At 40.2% G+C, this 21,225-nt stretch overlaps 1 non-coding gene across 1 annotated transcript; it reads right to left on the minus strand.

Annotated features, from left to right (window-relative positions):
- Positions 1-16,246: 16,246 nt before the first annotated feature.
- On the minus strand, positions 16,247-17,785 carry LOC125553398 (uncharacterized). The gene is made up of 3 exons (XR_015601959.1): positions 17,433-17,785; positions 17,146-17,343; positions 16,247-16,956 (listed from the first exon to the last, which is right to left on the minus strand). It is a non-coding gene; the product is annotated as an uncharacterized LOC125553398 (transcript).
- Positions 17,786-21,225: the final 3,440 nt, after the last annotated feature.

Raw genomic sequence — 21,225 nt, forward strand, 5'->3', positions numbered from 1 at the left:
TTGAACGCTTCCGCGCGCGATCTACAAGGGTATGTAGATCCACTCCTCCTCGTTGCTAGATGACTCCATAGATTGATCTTGGTGACACGTAGGAAATTTTTTGAATTATTGCTACGTTACCCAACATATTATTCATGCTAGAATTGTATTAACCGGAAACTTAGTACATGTGTGAATACATAGACAAACAGAGTGTCACTAGTATGCCTCTACTTGACTAGCTCGTTAAATCAAAGATGGTTATGTTTCCTAACCATAGACATGAGTTGTCATTTGATTAACGAGATCACATCATTAGATAATGATGTGATTGACTTGACCCATTCCGTTAGCTTAGCATTTGATCGTTTAGTATATTGCTATTGCTTTCTTCATGACTTATACATGTTCCTATGACTATGAGACTATGCAACTTCCGAATACTAGAGGAACACTTTGTGTGCTACCAAACGTCACAACGTAACTGGGTGATTATAAAGGTGCTCTACAGGTGTCTCCGATGGTACTTGTTGAGTTGGCATAGATCGAGATTAGGATTTGTCACTCCGATTGTCGGAGAGGTATCTCTAGGCCCTCTCGGTAATGCACATCACTATAAGCTATGCAAGCAATGTAACTAATGATTTAGTTGCGGGATGATGCATTACGGAACGAGTAAAGAGACTTGCCGGTAACGAGACTGAACTAGGTATAGAGATACCGACGATCGAATCTCAGGCAAGTAACATACCGATGACAAAGGGAACAACGTATGTTGTTATGCGGTTTGACCGATGAAGATCTTCGTAGAATATGTAGGAGCCAATATGAGCATCCAGGTTCCGCTATTGGTTATTGACCGGAGACATGTCTCGGTCATGTCTACATAGTTCTCGAACCCGTAGGGTCCGCACGCTTAACGTTCGGTGACGATCGGCATTATGAGTTTACGTGTTTTGATGTACCAAAGATAGTCCGGAGTCCCGGATGTGATCTGGACATAGCGAGGAGTCTCGAAATGGTCGAGACATAAAGATTGATATATTGGATGACTATATTCGGACACCGGATGAGTTCCGGGGGTCACCGGATATTTATCGGCGTGCCGAGGGCTTATCGGAACCCCCGGGGGATATAATGGGACAACATGGGCCTTGTAGGAGAGAGAGGAGAGGGCCTAGGGCTGGCCGCGCCCCCCCCCCTTGGGAGTACGAATAGGAAAAGGAGGGGGCGGCACCCCCTCTTTCCTCCCTCCTCCTTCCTTCCCCCTTCCTCCTTCCTAGTTGGACTAGGAAAGGGGAGTCCTACTCCCACTAGGAGGAGGACTCCCCCCTCTCCTTGGCGCGCCCCAAGGCCGGCCGGCCTCCCCCCTTGCTCCTTTATATACGGGGGCAGGGGCACCCTAGAACACACAAGTTGATTGTTCCAAGCCATGTGCGGTGCCCCCCTCCACCGTAATCCACCTCGGTCATATCGTTGTAGTGCTTAGGCGAAGCCCTGCGCCGGTAGCTTCATCATCACTATCATCACGCCGTCATGATGACGAAGCTCTCCCTCGAAGCTCTACTGGATCGTGAGTTCATGGGACGTCACCGGGCTGAACGTGTCCAGATAGCGGAGGTGCCGTACGTTCGGTACTAGGATCGGTCGATCATGAAGACGTATGACTACATCAACTGCGTTGTCATAACGCTTCCGCTTTCGGTCTACGAGGGTACATGGACAACACTCTCCCCTCTCGTTGCTATGCATCACCATGATCTTGCGTGTGCGTAGGAACTTTTTTGAAATTACTACGTTCCCCAACAGATATGGGATCATGGAACTACAACCGATTGAAACTGGAATTTCATCAGAAGTTTTATCCTATGCATCTTGTTCATCGTGATCGTAATTATATATATAATTTTTGGCCTTGCGAAGGAGAAAGCATCGCTCAAGCTTGGGGGAGGCTTAAGTCAATGTTATATTCATGACCCAAACATGAGCTCTCAAGAGAAATTATTATTCAAAAAATTTATGCTCGGCTTTCTCTCACTAATCGCTCCATGCTCGATACTTCTTGTACTCGTTCTTTTATGATGAAGACTATTGAATTCAAATGGGACTTATTGGAAAGAAGTAAACGCAACTCTGAAGATTGGGACCTCGACGAAGGTAAGGAGTCAGGTATAACCCCTAAGTTTGATTGTGTTAAATCTTTTATGGATACCGATGTTTTCCGCGAATTTAACACTAAATATGGACTTGACTCTGAGATAGTAGCTTCTTTCTGTGAATCATTTGCTACTCATCTTGATCTCCCTAAGGAGAAGTGGTTTAAATATCATCCTCCCATTGAAGTAAAAGTAGTCGAACCTATTAAAGTTGAAGAAAAGACTATCACTTATAATGTTGATCCTATTGTTCCTACCGCTTATATTGAGAAACCACCTTTCCCTGTGAGAATAAAGGATCATGCTAAAGCTTCAACTGTGGTTCGTAAGAGTAATACTAGAACACCTACACCCCATGAGCAAATTAAAGTTGAACCTAGTATTGCTATGGTTAAAGATCTCTTAGCCGATAATATTGATGGGCATGTTATTTATTTCTGTAATGAAGCTGCTAGAATTGCTAGACCCGATACTAAGGGTAAACATAGACCTGTTGTTGGCATGCCTATTATTTCTGTTAAAATAGGAGATCATTGTTATCATGGCTTATGTGATATGGGTGCTAGTGCAAGTGCAATACCTCATTCCTTATACAAATAAATTATGCATGATATTGCACCTGCTCAGATAGAAGAAATTAATGTTACAATTAAGCTTGCCAATAGAGATACTATTTCACCAGTTGAGATTGTTAGAGATGTTGAAGTCTTGTGTGGGGAAGTTAATTATCCTACTGATTTTCTTGTTCTTGGTTCCCCACAAGATGACTTTTGTCCCATTATATTTGGTAGACCCTTCCTGAATACTGTTAATGCTAAGATGGACTGCGAAAAGGATATTGTTACTGTTGGTTTAGGGGATACGTCTCATGATTTTAATTTTGATAAATTTCGCAGACAACCCCATGATAAAGAATTGCCTAGTAAAGATGAAATTATTGGTCTTGCTTCTATTGCCGTGCCTCCTAATGATCCTTTAGAACAATATTTGCCAGACCATGAAAATGATATTATTATGAATGAAAGAAGGGCAATAGATGAAGTATTCTTTAAACAGGGACCTATTTTGAAACACAATTTGCATGTTGAAATTCTAGGGGATCCTCCTCCACCCAAGGATGATCCCGTGTTTGAGCTTAAACAATTACATGATACTCTTAAATATGCTTATCTTGATGAAAATAAGATATATCATGTTATTATTAGTTCTAACCATTCAGAGCAAGAAGAAGAGAAATTATTGAAAACTCTGAAGAAGCACCATGATGCTATTGGATATACTCTTGATGATCTTAAGGGCATTAGACTCTATGCCAGGACAAAATAAAATTGGAGAAATATGCTAAACCAGTTGTTGATCACCAACGACGGTTAAATCCTAAGATGAAAGAAGTGGTAAGAAAAGAAATACTAAAGCTTCTGGAGGCATGTATAATTTATCCTGTTGCTGATAGTCAGTGGGTAAGTCCTATCCATTGTGTCCCTAAGAAGGGAGGTATTACTGTTGTTCCTAATGATAAAGATGAATTGATCCCACAAAGAATTGTTACAGGTTATAGAATGGTAATTGATTTCCGTAAATTAAATAAAGCTACTAAAAAGGATCATTACCCTTTACCTTTTCTTGACCAAATGCTAGAAAGATTATCCAAACATACACATTTTTGCTTTCTAGATGGTTATTCTGGTTACTCTCAAATACCTGTGTCAAAAGAGGATCGAGAAAAGACCACTTTTACTGGCCCTTTCGGTACCTTTTCTTATAGACGTATGTCTTTTGGTTTATGTAATGCACCTGCTACCTTTCAAAGATGTATGACTGCTATATTTTCTGACTTTTGTGAAAAGATTGTTGAGGTTTTCATGGATGATTTCTCCGTTTATGGAACTTCTTTTGATGATTGCCTAAGCAACCTTGATCGAGTTTTACAGAGATGTGAAGAAACTAATCTTGTCTTGAATTGGGAGAAGTGCCACTTTATGGTTAATGAAGGTATTGTCTTGGGGCATGAAATTTCTGAAAGAGGTACCGAAGTTGATAAAGCTAAAGTTGATGCTATTGAAAAGATGTCGTGTCCTAAGGACATCAAAGGTATAAGAAGTTTCCTTGGTCATGCCAGTTTTTATAGAAGGTTCATTAAAGACTTCTCAAAAATCTCTAGGCCTCTGACTAATCTCTTACAAAAATATGTTCCTTTTGTCTTCGATGATGATTGTGTAGAAGCATTTGAAATACTTAAGAAAGCTTTGATTTCTGCACCTATTGTTCAGCCACCTGATTTGAATTTACCCTTTGAAATTATGTGTGATGCTAGTGATTATGCTGTAGGTGCTGTTCTGGGACAAAGAGTTGATAAGAAACTAAATGTTATCCAATATGCTAGTAAAACTCTAGACAGTTCCCAGAGAAATTATGCTACTACCGAAAAAGAATTTTTAGCAGTTGTATTTGCTTGTGATAAGTTCAGACCTTATATTGTTGATTCTAAAGTAACTGTTCACACTGATCATGCTGCTATTAAATATCTTATGGAAAAGAAAGATGCTAAACCTAGACTTATTAGATGGGTTCTCTTGCTACAAGAATTTGATTTGCATATTATAGATAGAAAGGGAGCTGAGAACCCCGTTGCAGGTAACTTATCTAGGTTAGAGAATGTTCTTGATGACCCATTACCTATTGATGATAGCTTTCCTGATGAACAATTAGCTGTCATAAATGCTTCTCGTACTGCTCCATGGTATGCTGATTATGCTAATTACATTGTTGCTAAATTTATACCAGCAAAAGAAAAAGGTTTTCTATGATTTAAGACATTACTTCTGGGATGACCCACACCTTTATAAAGAAGGAGTAGATGATGTTATTAGACGTTGTGTACCTGAGCATGAACAGGAACAGATCCTACGCAAGTGTCAGTCCGAGGCTTATGGAGGACACCATGCTGAAGATAGAACCACGCATAAGGTATTGCAATCCGGTTTTTATTGGCCTACTCTTTTCAAAGATGCCCGTAAGTTTGTCTTGTCTTGTGATGAATGTCAAAGAATTGGTAATATTAGCATACGTCAAGAAATGCCTATGAATTATTCACTTGTTATTGAACCATTTTATGTTTGGGGCTTTGATTACATGGGACCGTTTCCTTCCTCTAATGGGTATACACATATTTTAGTTGCTGTTGATTACGTTATTAAGTGGGTAGAAGCTATTCCAACTAGTAGTGCTGATCATAACACCTCTATTAAGATGCTTAAAGAAGTTATTTTTCCGAGGTTTGGAGTCCCTAGATATTTAATGACTGATGGTGGTTCACATTTTATTCATGGTGCTTTTCGTAAGATGCTTGCTAAGTATGATGTTAATCATAGAATTGCATCTCCATACCATCCACAGTCCAGTGGTCAAGTAGAACTGAGTAATAGAGAGCTCAAATTAATTTTGCAAAAGACTGTTAATAGATCTAGAAAGAATTGGTCCAAGAAACTTGATGATGCATTATGGGCCTATAGAACTGCATATAAAAATCCTATGGGTATGTCTCCGTATAAAATGGTTTATGGAAAAGCATGTCACTTACCTCTCGAACTAGAACACAAGGCATATTGGGCCATTAAAGAGCTCAATTATGATTTCAAACTTGCCGGTGAGAATAGGCTATTTGACATTAGCTCACTTGATGAATGGAGAACCCAAGCCTATGAGAATGCCAAACTGTTTAAACAAAATGTTAAAAGATGTCATGACAAAAGGATACAAAAGCGTGAGTTTAATGTAGGTGATTATGTTTTGCTATACAACTCTCGATTAAGATTTTTTGTAGGAAAACTCCTCTCTAAATGGGAAGGTCCTTACGTTATCAAGGAGGTCTATCGTTCCGGTGCCATAAAAATCAACAACTTCGAAGGCACAAATCCAAAGGTGGTGAACGGTCAAAGAATCAAACATTATATCTCAGGTAATCCAATAAATGTTGAAACTAATGTTATTGAAACCGTAACCCCGGAGGAATATATAAGGGCCACTTTCCAGAACGTTTCAGACTCCGAAAAGGAATAGGTATGTGGTCAGTAAGTAAACTGACTCCAAAATACTTCTAATGGTAATTTTTCTCTGTTTTGGAATATTTAAGAAAATAGGAAAATAATAAGTAGTCCGGGAAGGACACGAGGCGTCCACGAGGGTGGAGGGCACGCCCCACTGCCTCGTGGGCACCTCGTGTGCCCTCCGGACTCCGTTTTCTTGCACGATACTTCTTTTGGTCGGTAAAAAATCATTATATAATCTCCCGAAGGTTTTGACCACCGTACCACGCAATTATCCTCTGTTTTTGTTTCGAGCTATTTTCTGCCAGAGTTGTCAAGGCCAGGCATCATGTCGTCCCCCTCCTCCAACAATGAGGGAATCGATGCGTGGCTAATGAAGATAGAGCTGAAGAGAGAAAAACCCGGGGAGATCAACAAGGATGATAGGATCAAGAAGACCACGAAGGATCAAGCTCCGGCAGCAGAAGAAGAAGAAGACATCCTTCAACCTCATTACAATCTTCTTACCCCAACTGAGATCGAAGCAACCAAGATGATTGAGTTAGCTCGCATACAAAACAAGTATCTCACACGTGAAAATATTTTGTTGAAGGAGCATATCACCGCTCTTAAGGGCATTATCCACAAATTGGAGGATCTCCTACGCTCGATGTCTGATACTACACCATCAACAACTCCATCATCACCACCTCCGGAGAACTGAGTATCGGGTATGGGCACTCCCCTTGGCAACTGCCAAGCTTGGGGGAGGTGACCCGGTATCATATCACCATCACACTCCTATCTTTACCGTTTTTCTTAGTTCGATCCTTTTAGTAATATCTTGATCTCGTAGAATAAAGTTTTAGTATGATCTAGTTTTGAGCTTTGCTTTATGATCCTTCTATGTAACTGAGTCCGTGAGCCATATATAATAAAGATCAGTTTTGAGTCAAGGGCTTGATTACCTTATTATGATCTTGAGGGAATAAAAATAAAAGATAAAAGAAAGAATAAACAAGAATTAAAGAGATCATATTGATCTTATGGAGAGTAATGAGTTCACATATAAAGAGTATGATGAATAAAAGTTGTTGAGAGTTGACAAACATAGTTTTGGTCATCATTGCAATTAATAGGAAGTAATAAAGAAAGAGAGGTTTTCACATATAAATATACTATCTTGGACATCTTTTATGATTGTGAGCACTCATTAAAATATGACATGCTAAAAAGTTGATGTTGGACAAGGAAGACAACGTAATGGGTTATGTTTTCCTATATCTGAAATAAAGTATATTGCCATGGATCATCCAACATGTTGAGCTTGCCTTTCCTCCTCATGCTAGCCAAATTCTTTGCACCAAGTAGAGATACTACTTGTGCTTCCAAATATCCTTAAAACTGGTTTTTCCATGAGAGTCCACCATATCTACCTATGGATTGAGTAAGATCCTTCAAGTAAGTTGTCATTGTTGCATGCAATAAAAATTGCTCTCTAAATATGTATGATTTATTAGTGTGGAGAAAATAAGCTTTATACGATCTTGTGATGTGGAAGCAATAAAAGCAACGGACTGCATAATAAAGGTCCATATCACCTTTCCTTATGCAAGTATCTTGACTTGCTGAAAAGCTCTTACATTGACTCTTTCTGATGTTATGATAAATTACAATTGCTTCAATGACCGAGATCATAGTTTGTTAGTTCTCAATGAAGTTTTTGATTCATACTTGACATTGTGAATAAATTGTTACTTTAGCATAAGAAATCATATGACAATATATATATATATATATATCTGTGTGTGTGTGTGTGTTGCTGCTATAAGAATGATCATGATGCCCTCATGTCCGTATTTTATTTTATCGACAACTCTATCTCTAAACATGTGGTCATATTTTTCGATATCGGCTTCTGCTTGAGGACAAGTGAGGTCTAAGCTTGGGGGAGTTGATACGTCCATTTTGCATCATGCTTTTATATCGGTATTTATTACATTATGGGCTGTTATTACAAATTATGTCACAATACTTATGCCTATTCTCTCTTATTTTACAAGGTTTACATGAAGAGGGAGAATGCCGGCAGCTGGAATTCTGGGCTGAAAAAGGAGCAAATATTAGAGACCTATTCTGCACAGCTCCAAAAGTCCTGAAACTTCACGGAGGCAGTTTTTGGAATTAATAAAAAATACTAGCAAAAGAATCAACCAGAGGGGGCCACCCACCATCCACGAGGGTGGGGGGCGCGCCCTACCCCCCTTGGCGCGCCCCCTGTCTCGTGGGCCCCCTGGCAGGCCTCCGGTGCCCATCTTCTGCTATATGAAGTCTTTCGTCCGAGAAAAAAATCAGAAGCAAGATTTCGGGACGAAGCACCGCCGCCATGAGGCGGAACCTGGCGAAACCAATCTAGGGCTCCGGCGGAGCTGTTCTGCCGGGGAAACATCCCTCTAGGAGGGGGAAATCATCACCATCGTCATCACGAACGATCCTCTCATCAGGAGGGGGTCAATCTCCATCAACATCTTCACCAGCACCATCTCCTCTAAAACCCTAGTTCATCTCTTGTATCCAATCTTTGTCCCAAAACCTCAGATTGGTACCTGTGGGTTGCTAGTAGTGTTGATTACTCCTTGTAGTTGATGCTAGTTGGTTTATTTGGTGGAAGATCATATGTTAAGATCCTTTATGGATATTAATATCCCTCTGATTATGAACATGAATATGAATTGTGAGTAGTTAAGTTTGTTCCTGAGGACATGGGAGAAGTCTTGCTATAAGTAGTCATGTGAATTTGGTATTCGTTCGATATTTTGATGAGATGTATGTTGTCTTTCCTCTAGTGGTATTATGTGAATGTCGACTACATGACACTTCACCATTGTTTGGGCCTAGAGGAAGGCATTGGGAAGTAATAAGTATATGATGGGTTGCTAGAGTGATAGAAGCTTAAACCCTAGTTTATGTGTTGCTTCGTAAGAGGCTGATTTGGATCCATATGTTTCATGCTATGGTTAGGTTTTACCTTAATACTTTTTTTGTAGTTGCGGATGCTTGCGATAGGGGTTAATCATAAGTGGGATGCTTGTCCACGGAAGGGCAGTACCCAAGCACCGGTCCACCCACATATCAAATTATCAAAGTAACGAACGTGAATCATATGAGCGTGATGAAAAGTAGCTTGACGATAATTCCCATGTGTCCTCGGGAGCGTTTTCCTTCATATAAGAGTTTTTCCAGGCTTGTTCTTTGCTACAAAAAGGATTGGGCCATCTTGCTGCACCTTATTTACTTTTATTACTTGTTACCCGTTACAAATTACCTTATCACGAAACTATCTGTTACCGATAATTTCAGTGCTTGCAGAGAATACCTTATTGAAAACCGCTTGTCATTTCCTTCTGCTCCTCGTTGGGTTCGACACTCTTACTTATCGAAAGGACTACGACAGATCCCCTATACTTGTGGGTCATCAAGCTCCTCCTTTCTTTGTGCTGCAGCAGCCTCTTTCTTTGATTTCTTATCTATTTTTTTGTTGCAGCAGCTTCTTTCTCTGCTAGCTTCTTGGCAGCTTCTTGCTCTTTTTTAGCCTTCTTCTCAGCCTCTTTCCTTGCTTTGTACTCAGTAGCTACAGTTCTCATCAGCCTCCAAAATAATCTGCCTTGTCTCTGCTTAAGCCTGCTTTTTTATTGTTGCTTCTTCTTTCCTCTACTCTGTTCTGAGCAGCTGCCTCACTCTTCCGCCATGCCTCTGCTGGCTTCTTCTCCTCTTGCTTATGTCTCTTCCTGGAAGCTTTGTGTTCCTTCTTTTCCTGTTCTTCTCTCCTTGCTGCAAATATAGCAATTTTCTAATCTTCTAAGTATTTGTCTCTTTGCTTTTTTTAAGGCAAGCAACTTCTTGGCCATCTCTCATTGCTGAATGGTGCTTGTGCTCCCTTGGTTTTGATTCACCAATAGTTGGGCAGCAGAAATGAACGTAGACTCTGAAATAGGTCCTTGTGCAATCACTCTTTTATAAGGGTAATAGCAATCCCACTGATTCGTTCCTTCTAAGAAAACCTATTGTTTGCAAAACTTTCACTAGAATATGCTTATTCTTGCATATTATAGAAGTGCATTTTTTGTGCAAATTGTTTGCATTTGTTTCATTATTTGTTTTATTTTCTTTATTCTTAAAAGGTAATCCCAGTACCAGCAATTCATTTCTTAGGTAAACTTCATTATTTTGGTTTTTATTTTAGTTTCTTTCTTTTTTAAGGGTAATGCAATGCTACTAATTGATTACTTGTTTGAAAAAATATTTTTTATGAAAGTTTCACTATTACATTCTTAATTTTACATATTATAAAAAAGCACATTTTTTGTGTACATTGTGTGCAAATTTGTCATTTTTTATTCTCTTTCTGCTTAAAGAGTAATGCAATTGTCATTAATTCATTCCTATCAACACCATTCTTAGAGTTATTGGCTCCAAAGATTCTTTCCTGTGAAAATTTCACTATTACATTCTTATTCTTGCATATCTTAAAAAAAGCACATTCTTTCTGTAAATTATGTGCAAATTTTGTCATTAGTTGTTTTTATTCTCTCTTTCTTCTTAAAGGGAATGCAATTGCCACTAATTTGTTCCTATCATCACCATTCTTAAAGTTCCTGGTTTTTTGTTCATCTATTCTTTAGGTGTATAATAGGGTTATTATTGCATATTATAAAAATGTGTAATTTCCATGTAAATTGTGTGCAAGTTTTTGTTTTAAGTTTTTGCCAGTTTTTTCTTGTTTAAGGGTAACCAAAGCCACTAATTCATTATTATTTAGAAAATTTCATTGTTTGGTTTTTAGTATTTATTTCAATTTTAATATAGGGGGGAAGAATAAGGGTGGAGAAAGAAGCCACCTAGGCCTTTGGATCTGGATTAAATGGTGAAGAATGATTTTATTGAAGCAAAAATAATAATTCAAATGCCCAAGACATTGTTGCCCTCTTTTTCATTTTCTTTCATATTTTAGGTAATATAAATACCCTTATAATTCATTTTCCTTAAATAATGTTTTTTTATTTTTAGTTTTAATTCTGCTAAATCCGCATGATAGAAATAGTCGATGTTGGGCATGCCATGCATGTGATGTTTCTCTGTGTATTGTGCATGTGGGCTTTTCTGCGTGGGCATGTGGGCGACTGTGCATGCTTTATGTGGTGTGTCGTATACATGTGTGTGCTCAGGCGTCACATCCTCTTGCTGGTGAAGGGAAGGCACGAGCCCAAGTGGAATACGTGGGGCTACAAGATGCTAAAATGTGTGACTGGCCAAAAAATGAAATTCAGTTGATCGTGGCCTAGCCGGTCCCATTTTTTATTCTTTTAGAAACACCTCTATACTGTTAGCTCAAAATGTTCTCAACTTGTATGTTTGCACCCTCCAACCTTTTTTACCTCTTCTATTAGTCCCCATGCACATGATTCCTAGCTTGGTCCGTACCTATCTGCGTGGGGGAAATACCAGGATATGCACTCATGACTACAAGAAAACTCAGATACTGCAACGCAAATCCCCGTGACGATGGCTGAAACCATCATGAAAAATGCCTAATGCTTGACTTTTGTACCTAGTGTCACTGCTTACCACGGATCTGGGACGGACACATAATCATTGCCGTCATGCATTAATCAAAGAGAATGTCACTGAATCGCGTCCACCATATGGTGCCTCTTGGCTACTAAATTCTATGATAGTTTGGTATTTTGCACGAGAATATAGTAGGGTCATATGAAACTGCAATTGTGTGACGGTCGTATTTTTTCATGTAATATCTAATCATGAGAACATGGATAAGTGAGTGGTGGGACCTATGTGTCAATGTTCCAAGAATCTGTACCTTTTTTTGAACTTCTGCACGCGTGTATATATATTTTAGACCAACATGTTATGTATAGGTTGAAGCGTAGCACAGCCTACGGCCTAGTGTAAAGCCCCTTGATCAGAGCGGCCTTATTTTTCTTCATCACAACCTGCAGCCTAGCAAGCCTAGAATAACAATGTCTCCTATTTACCGCATAGGTTGACACTTGTCGACCAAACGCGCACCGGGAACTCCTATCTGCCGTATTTTTTGGCAAATAGACTCGCGACGCAACATACATAGCCTCACAAACACGCATTGGGAGATCTTGCCTGCCGCATTTTTGCGTCTCATAGACTCTCGATGCACACATATGAAACCTTGTTGTTTGACCCATTTTCTGGCACTGTACGAGCAAAAAATCGCAAAATGCGTACGATGAAGAGGGATTGGAACTCCTGACCTCGCGCACCAAGACACTGAAACCATGAACTTTTGTAACCAAGTGAGCAGCGCGAAGTTTTTAAGAAATGTAAGCAGCGTCAGAGTTGAACATTTGTTGAAAATTTGAATGTGTTTTTTTTTTGTGAAAAATGATTATTTTTATAAAAATGAATATTTTCTAAATTATGAATAAAATTTTCAAACTCAAGTAGTTTTTAAATTTCTGAATAATTTTCAACCCTGTGAACAATTTTCAAATTCTGAACAACAGGAACATTTTCTGAATCTGAGAACTATCTTTGAAACAAAAACATTTTCTGAAATCAACAAACAAAACTTTGAAGATGCAAACATTTTTTGAAATCCCTGAACATTTTTTGAAAATACGAACTTTTTTTTGAACTTGTGGACATGTGTGTATATGTTTTTTTGTAGACCAGCATGTATGTATAGGTGGAAGCACAACACAGTCCATAGCCAGCAAAACGCCCTTTTCAAAGATTTTTCTACGTGGGCTGAAGCGCAGCTCAGCCAGCGGCCTAGTTAAGCCACCTAAACACAGCGGCCTTTCTTTTGTTCAGCACAGCCCGCAGCCTAGCAATTTTTACGGAAATAGAATTTTTTTCTGAATTTATGTCCAAAAATTAAAACCGAAACATTTTGGAAAATTTGGAGACATTTTTAAAAATGCGAACATTTTCTAAAATTCCCAAACATTTTTATAAAACACTAAAAAAAATTTAATTTGTGAAATAAATGTTGAAACGAAACTTACATAATTTTAAAAACGTGAACAAAATTTTGAATTCCAAAAAACGGATCTCAAAAGAAGAAAAGGAAAACAGTTCTCCATTGAACAGGCAGCGCAAGCGACCCAACGAATGAGATGGGTATCCCATTTAACAGAAGAATTGCTACCGGCCTTTTAACCAAATTTTTTTCTTTTATAGGTTTTCGTCCTTTTGGTTCTCTTTGGGTTTTATATATTTTTTCCAAAAAAAACCTTCGTCTTTTTGGACAGTTTAAAAATCTAACTGAATTTAAAAAATTATCGTGTTTAAAAAATTATGTTTCAAATATTCTTCCAAATTTTAAAAAGTCCGTTTTTTCAAATATTCTTCACAAATTCGAAACATATTTTTTTAAGAATTGGATAAATTGTTCTCATTTCCAAAAATTCTGCACAAATTCAACACATGTTTTCATTTTTTTAATTATATTCTCAAAAAATGTTTGTCTTCTAAATATTTAAGTTTTAAAAAAGTGTTCACAATTTCAAAATATGTTTGTGTTTAAACAATATTCTCAATAGTTAAAAATATGATTGCTACAGTAGCCCCTAGTTCGCTACTCACTCGCTCTGACTCACGCAACAATTCATAGATGATCCGGCCCACCAAGACGAGGCCCTCTGTGCGACAACCCTTCTATTTGACACAAAGAGCGTCCAATATGAGGTCCCGAGCATGTGCAATCATGGTACCAAAGCCAACTTGACATGAATATGCAAGTCTCAAGTTCCTATGTGTTTTCCCCATTGCTTTGCAGTAGCTAACCATTGTGTCGAATGGTAAGTTCCTATGTTAATTGCACGCGAGGATGATGCGATGTACAAAAATTGCACGCGAGGATGATGCGGCGTGGTGGTAGCCCATGGTGGTGGTTCGGGTCGGTCCGTGCCGGCGGCTGGGCGTGCTTTGGCGTCTGTCCATCGGCAAGCGGCTTGTGTGCTTGTCTCCACTCCATTCCCAAGTTGCGCTTGTGCAAGATGTGTCGAAGGGCTAGACTTTTCCCATCTCTGTCCACCGTTGAGGGGCGATCTGTTGCCGTCATAGAACTGTTCGCACCAATATATTGTTTCCGGTTTTGGGTGTCTATCGTAATACAAAAAGGATAATAATATTGGAATAATTTTTTGGTGCATCCTGTCCACCAAAAGTACACCATGTCCGGGTCTTAAGCGATACATGAACCTTACGTGACATTTGTAATTAAGGTGAGAATACTCAACCAAGGCTGGAGCACGACAAACTTGATCAGCTTGAGTATGCAACTTCCAAATTGCGCGTGATTGGTACTGACGAAGGTGTCATGTACCAGAAATGCTCGCCCTAATAGGCCAACTAGATCAGACTGAGTATGCAATTCCCAAGTAGTCCCCATGACAACTGCGCTGCACGAGATTGGCGTAGCTCATCACAATTGGCTATAAACTAGCTGAAAGTTTCTCTACACGAGGTCAGATCAGATGTTGGAAATGCTTTGTTTCCAGTTTGGTATCGGATGGTCTAAGTGCATCTTCTCGAGAGAAAAGATGCTTATGAACGATGCAAGATTATTATAGTGCAAACGCATGCAGGATGCCATATCGATGCTTACATCCGGATGTGGGCTGGGTAGTTGGTAGTATACGAGTATGCCAGCCATATGTCAATCATATGAACCTAATTCTCGGTATATACTCCAACCTATTTCACCTTTATCCATTATCAGTGCAACTTTATGCATATGCATATGATAAGCTTCGGTCACGACGAGTATGGCAACAGATGTACAATTTTCCTTTGGTACACAGGGGTTGAGGTCAACACATTAGGGCTCCTCCTTACCTACATTTACCAAAGTTTTTAGTAGCACGATATCTCAGAGCTATAGCGTTTGTAGGGACATCACGCTAAATGGAATCGTGTACAATTTGGCGCCTCTAGCGCCATTTAGCGATGCCACTATTTGTCATAGCCAGCTATTTAAAACTACGATATATACACGTGGTGGCACTTGGAAGTGAGGACATTGGGATGTACAAGACCTCTTCAAGTGCAAGTATCATGCAGTGCCACATACACATTAGGACGACGTGGCACTATAATTAATGGTGAATGATAAGTATTATGATGCCATGGTGTACTAGTATCTCTATGCACACAACAAATACTTTGGCATCATAGCGGTTGTAGAAATTACATCCAAAGATGTCCCTTAGATATCCTAAGAATATGCATTTATCGGACTTGGGTGCAAGCTTGTCTTTGTGGAGTCACTTGACATATGCTTCCCAACCACAAATGTTTAGAATAGACAAATTGAAATTCTATTTAGTCCATATCTCATATAGTGTCTTGTCTAGAGATTTTGGTGGCACCCTACTTAGTGTGAAATTCGTAATTTCTAGAGCATAACCTATAATGTCGATGGTAGATCAGACTGACTTGTCATCGATCGAACCATGTCCAACAAGGTGCGATTCCTCCGTTCCGGTGCACCGTTTCTCTATGCTAGACCTAGAGGAGTGAGTTGTGGAACTATTCCACGACTCTTCAGATGATCATCAAACTCGTGGCTCAGGTACTTGCCTTCATGATCTAGTCATAGAAGTTTGATCTTACTGAGTTGATTCTTAACATTGTTCTAAAACTCTTTGAACTTTTCAAAGATTTCCGACCTCTGCCTCATCAGTTAGACACATCCATATGAGCTCAAGTCATCATTGACGGTCACAAAAAGTATAGGTAACCACCTCATGCATCGTGCACATTGGATCAGGGACTATATTCTCTAACTGTGTCGAGTAACCTAGATATTCATTGGGAGTTTGAAATTTTAATTTGATATGTGGAGGCTCAACTCATAAAAACCCGTCCATTGATCATGGGGGCTAGGCTAGGATAGTTTATTTCATTAGATTTAAAATTCCTTAATTAGATTATTAGCCATTTACGGTGTTGAAGCTGGCTTAAGACCAACTGATTAGTTCGTGTCTGAGAATTTTATTACGTCAGACGGGCTCTGCTCTCCCAAATATCATGCACGTGCAGCCCGTAGCAGAACTTCACTATATGCATTAGCACATATGAACATGACACAGGGATAAGACTACATTCAGCACTTATTAATAAGAACTTTATTTCTCGGGCCACACTGAGCCGATAGCCAAAAGCGTAGAAGATAAAAATTAAAGAAAGTACATGCAATTAGGACAGCATATCCCTTCCTTCTTATTGCTGGAACACTGAGAAGCTGACGAGTAAAGCAGTAAGTTTTCCTAAGGAACACTTACTTCTACTAATTTGGGGATGGGCGCACATAGGCTCCAAGCTGATCAACAAATTGCCCAGACCGCCCGTAGTGTCAAAAAACGTCTTATATTATGGGACGGAGGGAGTAGTATTTGCCTTGGCTCCTAAGCACCACGAGGGAGTACAAATGTGGTCCGAGATTGTCAACGTTATATATGTGATCCATGACTTGAGCTCATTATCCAATTGATGACTGAGTTACATTTGAACGAAATACAAAATTCACTCACCGGCTGCTTCATCCCATCGGCACCACCAAATGGACCGATAGTCCGCCTTGCACCGAGTTGGACGATGTAGGTGAAAGCAATGGAATCAATAACTTCGTTACTCTGAATTGTGACACTTTCTAGACGCTGAGGTAGCTCTGCCTCCGGGATTTCAAATGGTGTCCCTCCATTCCCACCTCACGGCCCAACCTTTTGTAGGGAGTTCTGCACAGGCATGTATATATAAATATATATGTGTGTGTGTGAGTGTGTGTTAGAGCTAAATTAGTAGTAGAATGATGTACTCACATTTTGCATGTGTCCAAATCATGACAAAAATACAAATTAGCTAGCTAAGCTTCCACAGTTTAAAGAATTAAGGAAGAACACGATCGAGGGAAAAATGAATCTAACCGGCTTTGGGAAGTTGAAGCACACAACACGGAAACGAAGCTCTCTGATGCTTCCGGTTCCGGCTGGCAAATCCTTGATTTTTTTTTGTAGGTAACAACACCTTGTGCAAAAGCGAACTCGCCAGTCCCACCCGTAACCACCCATTCACCTTCGTCGGAAACCAAATGTCCTTGCACACTGAGGGAGGACCCCTTAAACCTAAAATACAAGTTTGTAAGCATCACGCACAAAAAAAATATGGCAACATAAGTTTAAAGCAAACATGCATGTTCGGAAAAATGACAAACCTCTCATCGGTGAACACTGTGTTGAAGGACATAAACCAGGCTGCGTTGTTCTTGCCGGACCCTTGATGCAGGCCTTGTGCACGCACGACAACCTTCGCCGTGGTGTCAGGACCATCACGTATGTCCCAGTCAGTAGCGACGGTGACACCGAACCCCTGGGGAAGCTTTGGATTCACTGTAATGAGCTGGTTAGCACCATTTGTTGCTTCGAACTGCTGTTGCACGAACAAGTGGAAGAGATGCTCCTGGTACTGCACCGGTGCGCTAACCGGAGCGGTGGTTTGGTAATAGGAAGGGTTTGCCTTGGCCATGCTGATCGAGAGTAAGCAAGCTAGCTTGATGTCTAGGGTTCTTGTGTGGATTGGTTGTGGAATGAGATGAAGTGAAGGAGGCAATTTATAGGCATGTTAGGCACCACCGGGTCGTTTGAGCGCCTACACTCCCTCCGTCCGCGTCCGGAATTAACTGTCGCTGAAATGAGTGTATCTACCCATTAAAACACACTTAGTTACACTAATTTCAACAACGGTTAATTCCGGATGGAGGTTGTACTTTGGAATTTTGAATTTTGGAAGTGAACCACCATCAGGCAACTGCATGCTGCCAAACTTAATTTATGTGATCATGTTGCTTCGGATTAGGATCACAAGCTTGATAAATATATCTAAGTAGCCACGGCATTGCTTCAGATCTAGATGTACAACCACATTATGGTGACATTGGCTAAATTAAAAACTGACACGTATTGTGGATCTCCATACCATTTCAAAACACCCTGCGATTGTATACAATTCTGCAGTCGCAGTTGTGACAGATAATAGCCATGAACCGTGCTCACATGCATAGCAAGTTTTTTTATGTACAAAATGACAATTGAAAATTTGAAAATTTTGAATAAACCGTATAGCAAGGGGGAGGGTGCGAATGCATAGTAAGGGGGAGCAGGGGCGAAGTTGAAAAGAATGGCACGGTGAGGGAGGAAATGTGTGGGATGAGGGTGTCGAAGTCCTATGTGGCGGCGGTCCGGACTCCCGCAAGCCCCTCCCCCTGTTCCCTAGTTTGCTTCCGATTTGCGAGAAAAAGGATGTCCGAACCATCGAGCGGACCGATATAGAACCACATTGGACGGAAAACAATTTTGGACCGCGTGGTCTAGATGATTGCGGGCAGTTTGAGGGTCGGTGTTGAAGATACCCTTATGTTCACTTATATTTTCCTATTATGCTTGCGGGTGTGGTCCCGCCGTCACCGAACCACCGTTCTTCTCCATGGTGTTTGCTGCCAATCCAAAATTGAGAACCAACTATGGCTGCGGTCTGCTTGAACATCAGTTGCAGACACCCCACTGACTTCTGCAACGGGGGGCCGTGCGTCGAGAATGACATGGTCCATCTGAGCGACCACACATTTTCGGCTATGACCCTGCCGGACCGGGAGTCGGAACTGCGAGGGGATACAAGGATTTAATGTAGAAAATTCCTCCAAGACGAAGGGGAAAAACCACGAGCGTCAGCCAACAAATCTTCACTATATAGGAAGAGGTTACAAATGACAGGGATTTACAACTGATCAATTTTATACCGTGTGGTGCCTTATAAGAGGTACATATAACAGCGGTGACCTAGGTCAATATTGATCCATACCTCACGCAGGGAGGGGGGCGAAGCCCCCCCCCCCCCACCTCCCGCACCCTAGGCGTACCTGACAGGAGTGGCCCACATGGGCTAACTTCAGTCGTCGCTACACTCCGCTCCGACCCAAGCCTCCCGACGACGGGCCTCTGGCCCGCTCGTCATAAGTTAGTCTTTATACTTATATATGAATTTAGATCACAAGATAACAAACTCCACCTTGAGATAAATTCTATTTTGTAGCATGAATGAGGGTTCAGCGCCAAGCAGACACTAGGGATATTGAGTTATACCAACTAAGTTTGAGCAACTTAGCAACAGGAATTGGCTTTGTCAATATATGAGCAGGATTACCATGAGTACTAATCTTGCATACCTTCGGTTTACCTTGATCTATAATATCTCAAACATAATGGTATTTAACATTGATGTGCTTTGTCCTCTCATGGAACATCTAATCCTTAGTAAGATATACCGCACCCTGACTGTCACAAAACGAATTAATGCAAGAATTATCTCCAAAAATCTGTGCATGCAAAACTTTCACCCAAAATGATTCTTTACATGCTTCTGCAATAGCCATGTATTCTGCTTTAGTGGTAGATTGGGAAACTACAGGCTGCAACATTGCCCTCCAACTCATGACACAACCATCAATAGTGAACACATAACCTATAAGGTACGTTCTCTTATCCAAATCGGTGAAAGCAAAATCTAAATCCACATGGCCAACTAGTCCCTTACTAGTCCTGCAGAATTTCAAACAAGCATTGGAAATGCCATGAAGGTACCTCAAAATCCATTGAACAATCTTTCAATGTTCTTTACTAGGGTTAGCCATGTATCTACTGACCAAACTCATTGCAAATGAAAAATTAGGCAGAGAACACACCATGGCATACATTAAAGAACTGACTACACTAGATTATGGAACGCTTGACACATACTAAAAAATTTCATCCATACTAGGACATTGAGAAGATGAAAATTTGAAATGAGGAGCAACGTGAGTGCTTATTAACATAGCATCATGCATGTTAAAATGATGAAGAACTTTCTTAAATGTAACTTTGCCGACTAAGAAATAGCAAACCAGAATTTTCGTCCCTCATAATCTTCATACATAGAATTTTCTCAGCAGTACGAGGATCCTTCATCTTCAACTCACTACTTAATTGTGCCTTTAAAGCAGTGATCTCTTTCTTGCCCTTGCCCTTGCCCTTGGCAGCAATCAACATGTCGTTAACGTATAACAACAAGTATATAGGTGATCCATCAAAAATTTAATGTAAGCACAACTATCATATTCAGACCTCTTAAATCCATGTGTTATCCTAAATGAATCAAACCTTCTATACCATTGTCTCCGAGACCGTTTCAAACCTTATAGGGCCCTCTTTAATTTTCAAGTGTTGTTAACTTATGCATAAAGGACTGTACAAAATATCGGCTTGTTCGAGGCTTAGCAATTGTGGAAAGCACATAGACATTTCATTATCTTATTGCTTCTTGACAGAGTATTTGAATATTTTATCTTTTTCAGTATAAAATTCAAATATTTGGGTATTTGAATATTTTGTGGCGTGTGCAAGGCGCTTTCGTTGCATTAGTTCTTCTTTTTTTGCGGGGCGTTGCATTAGTTCTTCTTTTTGCACATCAAAAGGGAGTTTTATTCATGAATCATAGGGTTGTAGTCATGGCCATAAGTCCTCGCAACATGGAGGACATCTACTCATCCACACCGCAGTACACGACTCAGTGCGGCTATAATTAGCCACAATCTGCTATCCTATTTTGAGTTCTCTTAATTTTCTGTAGACTAAACTCTCTATCACCCATCAACAACTTAATCTCAGCTACCACGTGTCTGTAGGCCGAACGAGACAAGTTGTCACCTGTAAGGATTGAAAGATCCTCCGAGCAATTTAATTGGACGAACACTGGTCGATCCGTATGTTCAATAGCGAGAGCCATGCCTTGCATTAGTGCATGTATCTCTGTCTCAAGAGCCTCATTGCAATGAAAGATTATTCGATATGCGGCAAAGATAATCGACCCATCCTCCCGTCGTGAGACCATACCAGCACCAACATTGAAATCTTGTACTGAGAAGGACCCGTCGATGGACAGTGCAGTCCAGCCCTTAGGTGGCGGTGGCCAAG

Source organism: Triticum urartu, chromosome 4A (assembly GCF_056163025.1).
Source record: "Triticum urartu cultivar PI428250 chromosome 4A, HENAU_Tu73, whole genome shotgun sequence".
NCBI lineage: Eukaryota > Viridiplantae > Streptophyta > Magnoliopsida > Poales > Poaceae > Triticum > Triticum urartu.